The 13701-nt window shown below is 46.9% G+C and overlaps 1 protein-coding gene across 7 annotated transcripts in view; it reads right to left on the bottom strand.

Annotated features, from left to right (window-relative positions):
* The window catches only part of Smarca4 (SWI/SNF related, matrix associated, actin dependent regulator of chromatin, subfamily a, member 4), a 95207-nt gene extending 84089 nt beyond the window's left edge, over positions 1–11118 (bottom strand). For all 7 annotated transcript variants that reach the window (XM_013119376.3, XM_021232094.2, XM_021232095.2 and 4 more), the window contains exon 1: positions 10934–11118. The gene's annotated coding sequence lies outside the window, so the exon portion shown is untranslated. The remainder of the gene's footprint in view (positions 1–10933) is intronic.
* Between the last annotated feature and the right edge of the window lie 2583 nt (positions 11119–13701).

Genomic DNA, 13701 nt, shown 5'->3' with positions numbered 1-13701 from the left:
CCCCAGGCAGCACCACCAACTGGGGCCCAGGTGCTCAAATGCTTGAGATTATGGGGAACATGCTCATTTAAACCACCACAGAAAGCACAAGAGGCTCTTGAAAGTGTCATCTGGGAGCTAGAGAGATGGTTCAATGGTGAGGAGCACTTGCAGTTAGTTCTTCAAGGAGTCCAGAGTCCAGTTCCCAGCACACACATATCCAGTAACCTACAACTCCTGTTCCAGGGTATCTGACACCCTCCTGACCTCCTGGGGAACCTACACACATCTAACATATGCACACGTACAAATGCAAATCTATAAATAAAAATAGCACTTGCTCCTCAAGTGCTGAAACATCAAGTCTGAAACATCAGGCCGCAGAAAAGGCAGAAAGTGTACAGAGCGCCTGCAAACCCTGAGAAAAAACGAGGAAGGAAGTTCTGCACGGGGTTAGTAATCAAACCAGTGCACTGAGGTAGCTAGCGGGTTATCAGCCTGTGCCTGCCTCACTAAGGAAGCAATTCAGGGCTGGGAAGGTGGCTCAGTGGGCAAAGCAGTTGCTCTGAAAGGCTGAATTCCAATACTCACCCATGTTTTGGGATTTTGATTCATTTAGCCAATAACAACTTTTGGGGCAGCAAGTCCTAGGGCATGGTCTTGTCTGTATATGACCGCTAAAGAGCCGAGTGAGAACACAGAGAACTAACTCTCCTCTCTCTCTCTCTCTCTCTCTCTCTCTCTCTCTCTCTCTCTCTCTCTCTCTCTCTCTCTCTCTCTCTCTCTCTCAGAGCTGTTGATTGTTTATCCCTATATTATACCTAAATAAATCCTTGAGACCCTTTAAAAGACTCTCCTGGGTTCAAATAACACACTCATGTAAAATACTAGGTAGGTATGCCCACCATAGCAAGGGGCCCAGTGAGCTCTAGTTTCAAAAACTCAAAATACAATGTAGATATTAAGGAAAAGCTGAGCGGTAGTGGCACACGCTTTTAATCCCAGTACTTGGGAGGGGGCAGAGGCAGGTAGATCTTTGTGAATTCGAGACCAGCCTGGTCTACAAGAGCTAGTTCCAGGACAGCCTCCAAAGCCACAGAAAAACCCTGCCTCAAAAAACAAAACAAAGCCGGGCATTGGTGGCGCAAGCCTTTAAAAAGAAAAAAAAGATATCAGCATCCTGAGAGAGACAGGCTGGTCTCAGTCCTCTGGGAGTTCTCTGGGGAGAGGGGCTACAAGGCTTGAGCAGACACTTAGCCTCTCCACCCATGGGCATGCCACCACAGGCCAGACTGCCCACTCCCCACATTTGCAGTAACTGCAGTAGGTTACACAAACCTGACCTGTACATATCCTTTCTCTTGTTTGAGACTAGTTCCATCCCATTAGACCTCTCACTATTTCCCACTAGCCTGCTGTGTTTACAAACAACACAGAGAGAAGAAGTGGGAGACAAGTCACCACTAAGGGCACAGAAGACTGTAAATGACAGAGAAGCAAGGAGACAGAGAAGCAAGGAGCAGCAGGAGGACACCTCTCTAGGCACAGGACACTGGAAAGTTAACAGCAGTGGCTACCATCAGTATCACACCTAGCCAGGTTCCAGATTCAAAGGCACAGTGAGATGGCCTAAAACTCTTTGAGACTTTTAGTACAGGCAAGAGGCACATCAGATGTCCCTGATCCACACCTCCTACTGTCACAGGCGATGCACTAACTGTCATGCAGCCACCTGCTTCCTGAGTCAGTGAAGCATACCTAGCTGGCAAAACAACTTAAAACTGACAAAGAGTCATCATTGTTAAAAATGGGAACATGTAGCCGGGCAGTGGCATCGCATGCCTTTAATCCTAGCACTCAGGAGGCAAAGGTAGGTGGATCTCTGTGAGTTCAAGGCCAGCCTGTTCTACATAGCTAGATCCAGGACAGCTAGGGCTATTACCCAGAGAAAACTTGTCTCAGAAAAAAAGAAAAGAAAAGAGAAGAAAAAGAAAATGCGCACATGCTGCTTGTTTTTCTATTGTTGTGTGTTCTTGAGTCTCACTAGGCAGCCCTAGCTGGCCTGAACTGTGTACATCAGGCTGGCCTATTTATCTCCAGCTCATCTATTTCCAGCCTGGTCTACAGAGCGAATTCCTGGACAGCCTCCAAAACAATGCAGAGAAGCCCTGTCTCGAAAGCTCATCTATCTCTGCCTATCTTTGCTTCTGAGTGCTGGGATTAAAAGCAATCATCACTACACTCCTGCCTCTACCTCCCAAGTGCTGGGGTCACGGGCATGCAACACCATGCAAGCACATACAGTGCTTGCCAGACAAGCACTCTACAAGTCAAGCTACACTCCCCAGCAACTTTACCATATACTGAGTAGTGAACACATGCAACAAAAACCAACCTGTTAGCTGGGTACAGTGGTACACACCCATAACCCTAGTACTTGGGAGGGAGAGGCAGAAGGACCCCAACATCAAGGTCATTCTCACATGGGTTTGACTCCAGCCTAAGCTCTAAAAACCAGCTTGGGGTGCAAAGGACAGAAAGGGGTGGGGCTAGTCTGTGTCTGCTAAGATCCGCTTGCTTATTTCTACATACAGAGCCTTCTTGGTGGGAAACAAAGGAAGCCAATGAGGGCCCCTCATTCTATGCAGCTGGGGGAAAGTCAAACCCTAGACAAAGGCAGATACGTGGCCCTGCCACCCCCCTCTACCTCACATGCCTCCCAACAGAACACTTCACAGCAGCAGCTGCAGTTACACAGGAAACATCAAAATCGCCAGCTACCTTAATGGGCTTAACACTTCCTCTAAGAGATGACATCAGTAAGACCTCTTGGCCGTGACTGACAGGCCCTTGACATACATAACCTAGATAATACTGTCACTTTCATTCAGAGCTTTTAAACATCCCTTCTGGCTTCAGTGTGGGGCTACCGACTGAAGCCAGAATTGAATTCACTAAGCAATCACTCCACCACTGACCCACATAACCAATCCAATTAAAAACACAAACGTTTCAGGATCTAAAGTGGAGAGATCAGCAGTTAAGAGCATTTATTGGTTCAATCCCCAGCACCCATGCAGGACAGCTCACGCCACCTATAACTCCAGATCCAGGCAGAGGATCCACTCACACTTACACAAGCACAAGTGTCCAAGAGAGTCAAACATCGTCCTGGAGATGGAGTTACAGGTGGTTATGGGACACCCAACGTGAGTGCTGGGAATCAAACTCTGACCCTCTGCAAAAACAGTGCACTCTCTAGTCCTTTGTTAAAAATTAAGTCATGGGCTGGAGAATTGGCTCAGCGATTAAGAGCACTGGCTGTTCTTTTGGAGAATCTGGGTTCAGTTCCCAGCACCCACATGGCAGCTTGCAGTCTGTGACTCCAGTTCCAGGGATCTGACACCCTCACACCAATGCAAATAAGGTTTTAAAAATTAATTCATTTGTTTATTTAAGCTTGTGTTTATGAGAATGATTGAATTTGGGGGACATTTTGTTAAGTAACAGATAAAAATCAAAGAACAGCTTCACTTTTTTTTCCATTTTTGTAATTATTATTTTATGTGTATTGTGCCTGCATGGATCTCTTGTGTGATTCCCATGCGCAGTGCCCACAAAGAACAGGAGACATGGGATCCCCTGGTACTGACGTTCCAAGCTGTTGTGAACCAAGCTGTGTGCTGGAAATGGACTCTGAGGCTTCTGGAAGAACTACCAGCTCTCCTAAGCACCGAGCCATCTATCTCTCCATCCCTTCAGACCCATAGTTCTGTAGACTGTAGGTAAGAGAGTTATGTGTGTGATAGATACTGGGGTTTGATACATACTAGACAAGTGCTCTACCACTAAGCCTTACCACAGCCCCAAATTCTTGGTTAAAAACAAAATAAACAACAACAACAAAAAAAAAAATCACGAAACTCCCAAGTGTTTTTCAGAGCTACAGCTTATGAAAGCTCAAAATGGTAGACACTAGGTCACAAAGGGACGCTGAACTACAACTTATGAGGAAGTCAGAAAAATGAAACACCAATGCTTAAAGCGGTGTGGTACCCAAACCTGTAAACTCAGTCCTCAAGAGGCTGAGACAGAAGGATTTCTGTGAGTTAGAATACAATGCAAGACCCCATCATAAAAGAAGAAATGGGCTGGAAAGATGTTGCAAAGGTTAAGAGCAATGGCTGCTCTTCCAAAGGACCAGGGTTCAATTCCCAGCACCCACATGAAAGCTCACAACTGTCTGTGGCCCCAGTTCTTGGGGACTTGACACCCTCACACAGATAAGACCAAAACATCAATGTACAATTAAAAAAAAAAATACCTGGGCGTTGGTGGCGCACACCTTTAATCCCCGCACTCGGGACGCAGAGGCAGGCGGATCTCTGTGAGTTCGAGACCAGCCAGGTCTACAAGAGCTAGTTCCAGGACAGTCTCCAAAGCCACAGAGAAACCCTGTCTCGGAAAAAAAAAATGAGTTAATGAAATAAAAACAGTTCTTGATAGAACTATAAATGAACAGTATTTTAAAAGTGTTCGACATAAGGGCTAGACAGAGGGTTCAAAGGTTAAAATTACTTGCTGTCCATGCAGAAGACCTGAGTTCAATTCCCAGCACCCATATCAGGTAGTTCACAACCTCCAGAAACTCTAGATCCTGGGGACCTGATGACTTTTTCTGACCTCTGAGTGCACACACACATACAGACACACAAATGTAAAACCTCACATACATAAAAATATACAATCTACCCCACCAGACTGTTGGGGCAGACTGTATAAATTATATTATCCACAAATGGCTTTGTTCTATCCCATTGTTTCCGTGGTACTGAAGCCCTGAAGGAAGCCGAAAGCAGGCTGGGGAAGTCTCTGCCACTGCACTATGTCCCAGCCTATACCCTACTGTTTAGTACAACTAAAAGTTTTACAGTGGTGGTTTTGCTGCTGTTTAGTCCCTGTAATGATTTTACAGGCAGGCATCACTACTGCCCCCTTTGGATGTAAGACGCTGGGTGTTCAATGAGAAGCAGAGGCGTTGCCTACTTCCCTCTAAGTCTAGCTCCCTGCAGGGCCTGCTGTGGATACTCCATGCAGATCTGTTTACTAGGATTATTTTTCCCTCCCTTATTTGTTTATGCTTGTTGTTTTGTTTGCAAGACAGGGTTGTTTTTTTTTTTTTATGTAACTCAGAGCTGTCCTGAAACTCGCTTTGTAGACCAGGCTGGTCTGGAACTCACAGAGATCCACCTGCCTCTGCCTCCCAAGTGCTGGGACTAAAGACATGAGCCACTACCACCTTATTTGTTCTTAAGACAAGGTTTTGCTATGTAGCTCCTGCTGACTGGCACTCATTACGCTCTCAGCAATCCTCTTGCTTCTAAATTCCAGATTACTGGCATAAACTACGGCCAGCTTGGTAAATGGTGACTGACTAACCAGGTGACTTCTTATACTACTCCAACCAATGGGCATCATTCATGATAAGCTGTAGGGAGCGGGTTGGGTTTGTTTTTGCTTTTTGTTTTTTTTTTTTTTTGTACTGCTTTGTGTGTGTGTGTGGTTTTTTTTCCAAGACAGAGTCTCTCTATGTAGCCCTGGATCTCAGTATGTATGTAGACCAGGCTAGCCTCAAACTCACAGAGATCTGCCTGCCTCTGCCTTCCCAGTACTGGGATGCCAGCATACCCAATCTTACTATGGGCTGTTAAGGGGACAGTCTATGCCATGGTAGGCCCAATGACTGGGACCAAAATTAGATGACATACCTGAGGGCTTACTGCCATCCTCATTTCTCTGATTGTCATAACCAGAACCCAATCTAGGCACTATCATCAGAGCCCTAGGTGAAGACTGGCTCTTTGAACTTTGGTGCTGTCACTGGAAGATGACCTCACCACACATCTACCCAGAATATATACTCCCTCTGCCTTCCCACATCCAACAAAAGTTGAAGCATGAATTAATCTAGGGTGGCCTCACAATGTGTGTATCATTAGGAAAATAATAAATATTCATCACCATGCCCTAAAACTATTTGGCATGTAGCCTAGTGTGCAGGAAATGCTTTGCAGGTTGCTGAATGCTCCGTAGGTGGGACTGTGGTGGAGGGTGTTGATGTGGTCACTAAGCTCTTGTCTGGCTATGCAGTAACTTTTAAAGAGAATATGAAAGCTGGGCTATGAAAGCCGGGCATTGGTGGCCCACGCCTTTAATCCCAGCCCTCGGGAGGCAGAGGCAGGCGGATCTCTGTGAGTTTGAGGCCAGCCTGGTCTACAAGAGCGAGTTCCAGGACAGCATCCAAAACAATATAGAGAAATCCTGTCTCAAAAAAACAAAACAAAAAACAGAGAATATGAAAGGTATCCAATAGAGCAAGCATACAGTTTCTGGGATATTGGATTACTCTAAGTTTTTTTTTTTTTTTTTTTTTACAGTTGATTAAGGCTACTTGCACTGCCCCACACAGCAGTAACTACTCATAGAAATGTGCATACTCTGCCGGGCATTGGTGGCGCACACCTTTAATCCCCGCACTCAGGAGGCAGAGGCAGGCGGATCTCTGAGTTCGAGGCCATCCTGGTCTATAAAGCGAGTTCCAGGACAGCCTCCAAAACAATACAGAGAAACCCTGTCTCGAAAACCCCCCCAAAAATGTGCATACTCTCATATATACATAAGTATACACGCACATACACCCCACATGAACACACACCAACCACCCACACAAAGAGGTGCTAAAAAATGCCTCAGTGGTTAAGGGCACTTGTATTTGCAGAGGACCCAAGTTCAACTCCCAGCAACCACATGTCAGATGACAACCATCCTTTGACTCCAGTTCCAGGGGATCCAATGCCCTCTTCTGATCTTGACAGGCACCAGGCACATACATGGTACACACACATGCAGGCAAAACACTCATATATAAATACATGTATATTTAATTTTTGTAATGTTAATAAAATATGTGATATCTTAGCCCCACCCCCAACCCCCATGGGCTGGAGGACATCAGGAGTTTGAAGCCACAACCAGGCATAGTGGCAATGTGGGGAGGCAGAGGAAAGTAGATCTCTGTGAGTTTTCAGGCCAGCCCCACTGAAACACCTCCTCTAACAAGGCCACATCTTACTCCTTCCCCAAAACAGCTCCAGCAAACTTTCACACACGAGCCTCACAGGGCTATTCATTCACTCCAACACACCTATCACTGTAAGCTCTGGGTTGCTCTCAGCACCACAAAATAAAATCATAAAAACAAAACCAGAATACTAACTTTAATAAAGTGTCCACACTAGAGTTCAGTTAGTCTGACTCCCATTTCCTTGAAGCCCATCACCAGGTAGGGTGGCACTGGGTCATAGCTGTTTCACAGGCCGAGCACCAGGACTCAGGGGCTGCACATAAATTAGAGCTCTGAAGAACCAGCAGTCCTCTGTGGCAAGATGGCTGAGCAGGTAAAGGCACTTGCTGCCAATATGATGGCATAGAATTCAATCCCCAGGACCCACATAATAGGAGAAGATCCACTCCTCAAAGTTGTCCAGACCGCCACACATCACACAAAATTAGACAAACTGTTTTACTATTTTATGTGCATGAGTGTTTAGCCTGCATGTGTGACTGTGCACCTCACTTGAGCTAAGGAGGTAGTGAGCTTCCATAAGGGTGCTGGGAATCAAACCCTGGTCCTAAGCAACAAGTACTCTAACCACAGTCAACTCCAGCACACAAAACTTTTTTAAGTTCAAAATAGAAGTAACACTCTTCACCCCCAAAAAAACAAAAAACAAAAACAGGACCCCAGACTTATTTTTTGGTTTTGTTTTGTTTTGGAGACAGGGTTTCTCTGTGGTTTTGAAGTCTGTCCCGGAAATAGCTCTTGTAGACCAGGCTGGTCTCGAACTCACAGAGATCCACCTGCCTCTGCCTCTCCAGTGCTGGGACTAAAGACGTGCCCCACCACCACCAGGCTGGACCCCAGACTTCATCAGTGACTTTTTCATCACTTTTGAAGCAGTGACATTTGGGGCTAGGAAAGCAATGGCCTGCAAAGTTCAAAGTCCAACAGCAGCAACAAATGATTACAGCTTTGGATTTTGTTACCAATCACCTCACACCAAAGTTCATCCCTCCCAAGGACCCTCCTCTCCTTCCACTACTCTCTGCTTCCAACTTGCAATGTCATAGAAAAGGCAAATAGAGCAATAATTTTGATGGCGCTGCTCCATCCCCAGCATATGGGGTATAAGAGGGGACACATCCTCCCTAATTTTCAGGGAAGGTACCTCCTCCATGCAGTCTCCCAGACTTATATGTCAACCACTGCACCCTGTGCAACACTCTCCCTCCACAGGGTAGGCTGTGAGGATTAAAGGCAGGCAAAGGATTGGGGATATAGCTCATGTCTAACATGCACGAGGCCCTGGGCTCCATGTCCAACAATATCGAAAACAAACGATAAAGAAAGAAAAAACCCCACATTCATAAAAATAATGCTTGATAAAAAATTTAAGACACATATTTAGCAAACATAGATGATTTTAAAAACAGAAAGAATAGGCTGGAGAGATGGCTCAGAGGTTAAGAGCACTGACTGCTCTTCCAGAGGACTTGATGGCGTGCAGACATACACAGAGGCAGGATGTTGTATTCATAATAAATAAATAAAATCTAAAAAAAAAAAAAAAAACAGCACTCAGGAGGCAGAGGCAGGCAGATCTCTGTGAGTTCGAGACCAGCCTGGTCTACAGAGTGAGTTCCAGGACAGCCTCCAAAGTCACAGAGAAACCCTGTCTCAAAAAACCAAAAAAAAGAAAAAAAAAAAAAACAGAAAGAAAAAAGAAAATGTTTGCTGGGTTGGTGGCTCAGTGTATAATACTTGCCTAGTATATACAGGGTCAAGTTTGATCCCTAATACCACAAAAATCAAACACACTTAGAGACTTAAGAAGAGAAATGGCTCAGCAGGTTAAAAAAATCACCTGCCGACCAAGGGGTGGTGGCCACACCTTTAATCCCAGCATTTGGGAGGCAGAGGAAGTGAATTCAAGACCAGTCTGGTCTACAAGAAAAACCAAACAATAAATAAATAAATAAATAAATAAATAAATAAATAAATAAGAAAAAAGAAAAAAAGAAACCCTGTCTCAGAAAAAAAAACAGGTACAAGAGACAGGGAAGGAGGGACTGAGGGAGGGAGGGAGGGAGGGATGGAGAGAGAAAGAGAGAGAGAGAGAGAGATGCACCTGAGCTCAATCCCAGGAACCCACATGGTGGAGGGGTGGCCTGACAGAAACAACTTGTCATCTGACCGCCATACACTAATAAATAATGAATTAAAACCTTTAATTTAGCCGGGCGTTGGTGACCCACGCCTTTAATCCCAGCCCTCGGAAGGCAGAGGCAGGCAGATCTCTGTGAGTTCGAGACCAGCCTGGTCTACAGAGTGAGTTCCAGGACAGCCTCCAAAACAATACAGAGAAACCCTGTCTCGAAAAAACAAACAAACAAACAAACAAAAAAAAACCTTTAATTTAAAAAAATCACAAGACGGGTAGTGGTGGCACAGACCTTTAATACCAGCACTCATAAGGCTCAGGCAGGTGAATCTTTGTGAGTTCGAGGCCAGCTTGGTCTACAGAATGAGTTCCAGGACAGCCAGAGCTGTTACACAGAGAAACCCTGCCTCGAAAAAAACAAAATCAAAACAAAAAACAAAAGCCCAAAAAAGTCAAAACAAAACAAGCCCTTGTTAAATGAATTAATATATTTGCAGGCCAAGGAGGAATGCCCACATTTACAGCCCATTCCCCTACAAGACACACAGTAGGGATTCAACTATCTGCTGGACCAGTTAATAACGGCCCAGGAAGCCTGACTGAACACCTCTTATCCCAGCACTTGGGAGGTGGAGGCAGAAGATAAGGAATTCAAGGTCAGCCTGGGCTACATAAGGAGTTGGAGGTCAATCTTGGTTATGAGATCCTGTCTCCAAAATCACAATGCTGATGCTGATGCAGGAACTATTTGGCCAATGTTTCCCAACCCTATCTGTGAAAGTAGTTCCCTTGTACAAAGGAAGAAACCGAGGCGTTCGGAAACATTAAGCGACTTTGCCTAAGGCCACACAGCTACTGACAGTCTGAGCTGGGCATCAAACTCAAATCCAGTCTGTCAATTCAAACTAAACTTGTTTCCAATTCCCGAGAAGCACCTGGAGTCCCTGGAAATGGGGAGACAACCAAACCGATGCCTTTGAACCCACACGAAACATTCGCCTTCGATGTTTTAAAATAAAAAGCCCTATCTGGGAAACTGGGAAGGGCCCAGGGACTCGAAAGAAAAACAATGCCGCCTTGAGCAAACGTTCCCAGCCATCTTTCACTTCTTAGGTAAACGTTTCAAAGTCACCACCAAGAAGGAACGTAAGCAATTCTTTACTTTCCTTCGAGATGAGCAACAATAAAATTTTATCAACAAAAAAAAAGTGATGTCTTGATACCGAAGAGGGTTCATGATTGCGTCCAAGCTACCCTGGACATCAATATCGGAGGTAAAATGTTGTTTCCCGCCGCCCGACCACAGGACATTAGGATCGCACGCAGCCATTGTTGAAAGTTGGGGTCACAGAAATTAAAGTGGGGGGATATGGACCTCTGGAACGCCAAAGGGAGGGAGCTTTGTCCCAAGATCTCACGAGAACGCGCGCGCGGCCTCCACGAGGCCCATGGCCACTCGCCTCGCCGGCCACGGAGCCTGGAAGCGGCCGCGGTCTCGCTGCACTGTGGCCTGAGCCGCGCGCAAGGCTTCTTGACCCTCGGGCGCCGCCGTACCCCGACCCTGCTCGGGTCGCCGGGCTGCCCCCTTCCCCTCCCGGCGCCTCGGCTTCATTCAAACCGTCTTCCCTAAGCCCGGGACGCCTCGTTCTCACCCGGGAGTCTCCGTTCCTTACCCGGAGGTACCGGCACCGTAGCTTTCCTGGCGCCGCCCCCAACCCTCCACGAGGGGTCGGGGACAGAGTGGGCGTCTCGCTTCTCCTCACGAAACAAAGAAGCCGTCGCCGCCGCTGCCAAGCGAGGGGAATGCCTTGCGCGCGTGCCCGCTCAGCCTCGGCAGGGCGCCCCCCCCACACGCAGCACGCGCGCCCACCACGCGCGCGCCCGCCTGCCCAGTCCACGACTCCTGCTTCCGCTGCCCGCCCGGCCTCGTGCACGCGCCAGTCCACCCTTCCGCTCCCTGTACGCATGCGCAGGAGCTGGCTGTGCGCACGCGCACCGGTCCTTCGAGGCCGCGAGGAGGTGGGCGGGTGCAGAGGCGGCACAGGATCCTGACGCGCCGCCCCCTGTGGAGCGCCCGGCCGCTCTGCGAATGCGCACACCTGCATCCAAGGCCCGCAACTGGGCCTCAACCCGGGGAGCATGCGCAGACGGGGAGACACTGCGGCGCTGCTTCAAGGTTGGCGGAGGGGGCTTTGCGGTCCCGATGGCAGATAGTAATGATGAAAGTGAAACCCTGAGGCTCGGAAATGAGGACCCAGGATGGAAATTAGAGCCTAGGGGCGGTCAGTTTGCCCAAGGATAGGACAGAGCTCACGCGAGGCCAAGGGCAGGCCTGGGAAACTCTTTGATCCTGGCGCTGGCGCTGGTGCGGCTCTGTCTGCTCTGCCCTGGCCACATTTCCTGCTGAACCTGCTGAGGCTCATTAATTAGCTTTCCAAACACTGAGTTGCCATCGGCTCCTCGCTGCCCTCTGGTTCAAAATCTGTGGATAGCAGGATGAATAAGTGAAATGCGCAGGGTGTGAGGTAGAGACAGCCGCAGTCAAAATTTTCCTTAAAGTTTTTAAGAACGCCATTGGCCTACAAATGAAGGAATAAGGGTATATCTTGGCGCAAGTGTAGAGATTCCAAGCCTCTGGTTGAGTTTGAAAAATATTTGGTGGTGGTCAGTCGAGATAGCCCACACCTTTAATCCACATTGGGGGGGGCAGAGGCAGGTGGATCTCTGAGTATATGATGCCAATTTTTCTTTTCTTGTTTTTTTTTTTCAAAACATGTTTTCTCTGCCCTTGTGTAGTCCTGAAACTTGCTCTGTAGACCAGGCTAGCCTCGAATTCAGAGATCCTCTTTTCTCAGCCTCCCTAATGCTGGGATTAAAGGTGTGTTCCACCACCACCTGGCTCAACATGGTCTCCTACATAGCAATTCAAGAACAGCCAGGGATACAAACGAACAAAAAAGGTTGTTTTTTTGTTTTTCTCTCATAAAGGACAACAAAAATAGCGTTTCCTGTCAGAAAATCTCTGGGAACGATCCCCTGCCACTGCTTCCTAAGTGCTGGAATTACATACCAAGCTACCAAGACTGGTAGCCTCATGGTATTTTACTTCTGTTTTTAAGATTTGTTTTACCCAGGCAGTGGTGGCACATGCCTTTAATCCCAGCGCTCAGGAAGCTGAAGCAGGCAAATCAGATCTCTGTGAGTTCCAGGCCAGGCTGGCATACAGAGCTAGTTCCAGGACAGCTAGGGCTGTTACATAGAGAAACCCTGTCTCAAAAGGAAAAAAAAAAAAAAAAAACAGGTTTATTTAAGGGTCTGGAGAGGTGGCTCAGCGATTAAGAGCATTGGCTGCTCTTGCAGGAAATCTGGGTGCAAGTCACAGGACCCATATGGCAGCTTACAACTGCCTGTAACTCCAGTTCCAGGGGATCTGACACATCAGACACATAAAGCAGGCAAATAAGTGCACATGAAATGGAAATAAATTATTTTCTAAATAAAGATTTATTTGGGGCTGAAGATAAGGCTCTGATGTTATCAGCACTGGCTGCTCTTCCAGAGGTCCTAAGTTCAATTCCCAGCATCCACATTGTGGCTCACAACCATCTGTAATGAGATCCTGTGCCTTCTTCTGACCTGCAGGCATATGCACAGGCAGAATATTGTATGCATAATAAAAGTTTTTTTTTTTAAAGATTTATAGTCAGGCGTTGGTGGCACACACCTTTAATCCCAGCACTCTGGAGGCAGAGGCAGGCGGATCTCTGTGAGTTTGAGGCCAGCCTGGTCTGCAAGATCTAGTTCCAGGACAGCCTCCAAAGCCACAGAGAAACCCTGTCTTGAAACCGCCCCCCCCAAAAAAAGATTTATTTTAGGATGGGGCTTGGTGGCATTTGCCCTTAGTCTCAGCAGGTCAATCTGAGTTTGTGGCCAACTTTTTCCACATAGTGCGTTTCAAGCCAGCCACGGTTACATAATAAGACTCTTTTCAAAAATAATTATTTTGGTGGCTGGTAAGATGACTCAGCATTTAAGAGCACTTGCTCTTGCAGAGGACCCAAATTCTGTTCCCAAACACCACTTCAAGCGGCTCACAACAGCTGTAAAGTGATGCCCTCTTCTGGCCTCCTTAGGCATACACATACTCTCAGCATACACATACACTCAGAATACAGATGACACACACACCATGTTTTGTCGTTGTTTTATTTTTCAAGATCCAGTTTCCCATGTAGCCCTGGTTGTTCTGGAACAACCTGTTCTGTAGACCATGCTGGCTGGAACTCACTGCCTCTGTCTCCCAGGTGCTCATCACTAACTTTCATTTTTATTTTCATTTTATTTTTTATCTTTGCGTGCATTGGTGTTTTGCCCACGTGTGTGTCTGTGTGAGGGTGTCAAACAGCCTGGAACTGGAGTTACTGACAGCTGTAAGATGCCG

This window comes from Mesocricetus auratus, unplaced genomic scaffold, assembly GCF_017639785.1.
Source record: "Mesocricetus auratus isolate SY011 unplaced genomic scaffold, BCM_Maur_2.0 Super-Scaffold_100022, whole genome shotgun sequence".
Classification (NCBI taxonomy): Eukaryota; Metazoa; Chordata; class Mammalia; order Rodentia; family Cricetidae; genus Mesocricetus; species Mesocricetus auratus.
This window is presented reverse-complemented; position numbering and strand designations above follow the sequence as displayed.